Genomic DNA, 3,642 nt, shown 5'->3' on the forward strand with positions numbered 1-3,642 from the left:
AAAAACAGATCAAGATCCCACATTTCCTTCTCGCGTGATATTTAGCGATGAATCGCTATTTACACGAGAAGTTATTTTCAATTCGCACAACATGCATTCGTAGAGCGACGAAAATCCCGCAGCCACATGACTCAGAAGCTTCCAAAATCGTTGGACGAGAAATCTGTGGGCTGGAATTATGGGAACTGAAATATTAGGACCAGTTGTCCTTCCGGATTCTTAACTGGCAAAAGATACGTGGAACTTCTAAGAGAAAATCTTCCAGACTTCTTAGAAGAAGTGCCGTTATTAGATAGAAACAAAATTGTATTTGAATAAGACGGTGCTGGGCCACACAACGTCAGAATTTTAACAAATTATTTGAATGAGCAGTCTCCTAGGCACTGGATGGCCCAATATGTTGGCCCACAAGATCTCCGGATCTCAATCCTCTTGACTTTTTTTATGGGGATATTGTAAAGTAGAAATTTACAAAACGCTTCCCAAGGATATCGATGATTTAGATACGAGATTCCGATATGCTATTTGGACTATCGAAGATATTATGGAATACGTCCAAGCAAACTTGTTGAAACATATGAGAGCTTGCATTAGGATGGATAGTGCTTATTTGGAGCTGTAAAATGTTTAACCCGCTCTTTTCACAGCGAACAATACGTTTTTAAGTAAAACATTTTGTATTTGCAGAAATGTGAAAAAAAAGTCAAGAGAGGGATTAAACTCCGCTAATTAACGTTCTCTTATAATATGAAAAAAAAAACAGGTATTTAACAATATATTTTTACATGTTGTAAAATATGTGATAAAATACCCAAGTAACACTTAGCGTTTACAAAGCGTTAACAAATCGCTAAAAAAACGGATATAATCGCTTTTTTTAGCGCTTTACAGGCGCTGCTGTGCTACTTGGGTACCCATTGTTTCCTTTAAAAGTTATGTTTTAACAATTTGTAATAATCGCGTTCTTAATAGTTTCAATTACAGGATACGTGTTAGATTTATGGTTGATTCGCACAGGGATGAGGTATTTAGCAGGGGAGCACAAAAACAGTGCAGTATATACTTTAATGCGTTCAAATTATACAATGTAATTAGAATGTTGCACATACGAAAAGGTAAGAGCAAGGAATCAACAATATGCCTGACGTAGTGCGAAAAAGAAGAAGTTGCACACAGCGCCACAGAGTTTAGATGGTGCGCTAAAATTAGGTCGGTAAGGCCGCGTTACAGTACTAGCGCGTGTACAAACCATGAAAATAAACATAAAATAATAATATATAATTAAGTAAAAACACGCCATTATATTAGGTGTTAAACTTAATTCCTATCGCTCGCTACTAGAGGGTGCTGGCTCCAACGCTGACGAGTTTCGACGATGAAGTTACATGTCTTTTGTAGTTTAGACATCGCCGAAAGTGATTCAATCCTCACAGGTAAGATTTCTCGACGCCAAAGAGATTTTCTAATCGATTGAAAATGAATCGCGATAAACTGTTATTCCGACGTGTGCTTCTTCACTACTTCGAACTCAAGAAAACCGCAGCTGAAGCGCATCGCTTATTATCCGAAGTGTATGAAACTCCATCGGAAAGAACATGTAGAGTTTGGTTTGAATGCTTCCGAAACGGTAATTTTGATGTGAGAGACAAAAAACGTCTAAGACAGCCGAAAAAATTTGAAGATATCGAGCTGCAAGAATTGCTTGATGAGAATTCAGCTCAAACGTTTTTAGAGTTATCGAAACAGTTAAATGTTACTCCAAAAGCTGTCTCAAAACGCTTTGCATGCCATGGGAAAGATCCATAAGGAAGAGAGATGGCTACCACATGAGTTGTCAGAAAGTGCCATTTCGAATCGTTTGACTATTGCGACTTCTTTGCTTGCCAGGTAAAGAAAAAAGAGTTTTTTGTGGCGCATCGTGACTGGCGATGAAAAATGGATTTATTTTGATAATTCCAAACGGAAAAAATCATGGGTGGACCCCGGTCAACCATCTGCTTCAACGCCGAAGAGGAATATTCACGGGCATAAGACCTTGCTGTGCTTTTGGTGGAACCAGGAAGGTGTGCTGTATTACGAACTCTTGGGTCCAAATGAAACCGTTACAGCTGATCGCTACAAACAGCAATTATACCGACTGAGTGACGAATTGATGCAAAAAAGATCATCCGTAGCCATCAATGGACGCAAAGTCATTTTGTTGCATGATAACGCTCGACCGCATGTCGCGAAAAGCGTGAAGCAGACACTTCGAGAGCTTGAATTCTGCCGCACCCAGCGTACTCTCCAGACTTGGCACCGTCGGATTACCATCTATTCCGATCGATGCAACACGCACTTACGGACACACACTTCTCCAGTTACAACGAAGTCCAAAAATGGGTGGATGAATGGATCGCCTCGAAAAACACCGCGTTCTACCGTCGTGAGATTGCCCTGTTGCCGGAGAGATGGGAAAAAGTAGTAGAAGATGGAGGAAATTACTTTGATTAAGGTATTCATTCATCTTCCCTTCGAAACAAATCGATTTTCGAGACGAAAAAACGATAGGTATTAAGTTTAACACCTAATATTACAGATAAAGTAAAAGACTTGCAGATACAAATCAATCTAAGAAAAGAAAATTTACAGATCCTTACACATTTTAATTTTGAATTCGGATACATTTATAATAGGTCAATGACTTCCATCTTCTTTCTGATATCGATGAATGTTGCTGTTCAATGGCTTCGTCAGTATATCACCTATATTATCTTAACTTTTGATGTATTCCAACTGTATCTCTCCTTTTCTGATCACTTCTTTCACTGAATGGTAACACAGGCCTGCATGGTTTTGTTGATTGGGATTTAACTATGTTTTCTTACGTAATTTTTCGCGCTGAATCCGAATCCGGCGGCAGAATTGCTCTATCACGTCAGGTTTTTGAGAAAAGTGAGGTTAAATGTGTTAAAATTGACGTTTTTTTGACATATTTGTGATTTTTTTGCTAGCGAAGTAAATTTTTTTTTCTACTTTCGTTTACGCCATCTGAAAGTGTCAACATTTATCTTCAAAATATATTTTTTTTAATGCCGTACGTTTTTTTTTCACCGAGATAATCTCTGTGTAGTCACACAAAGAAAAACATTTTTGACACAAAATGTTTGTGTGATTACGCAGAGATTAACTATGTTTTCTTACGTAATTTTTCGCGCTGAATCCGAATCCGGCTGCAGAATTACTCTATCACGTCGAGATTTCGAGAAATCTTAATCCAAAACAGCCAAATAAGCCATTTTCAGCAATATTTAAAATTTAATTAAAAATTGATAAAATTTTTGTCGTCTACTCCATCGATGGTACTTTTACCCCTACCGAGCAGACACTTACTGGCACCGATTCGGCCGACTTCGCCGCTGCTCGTGAGCGAGCGAGACAGCGAGAGAGAGCGCCCGTCCTTCTCGCTCTAGTACTCACTTGTGTTTACAAATTGCTGGTAAATACCACATATAGGGGAAAGTGGGGGAACTGTGCGCAGCGGGTAATTGTGCGCATCCTGGTTTGGTATTTTCCAATATACATCACCGTGGCGAAATTTTTACGTAGGAAGTCGTCCTCTTAAGATATATCTACAAAAGATACGACGTACATACATCACTA

The sequence above is a fragment of the Trachymyrmex cornetzi genome, unplaced genomic scaffold (assembly GCF_001594075.2).
Source record: "Trachymyrmex cornetzi isolate Tcor2-1 unplaced genomic scaffold, Tcor1.1 scaffold526, whole genome shotgun sequence".
Taxonomy (NCBI): Eukaryota; Metazoa; Arthropoda; class Insecta; order Hymenoptera; family Formicidae; genus Trachymyrmex; species Trachymyrmex cornetzi.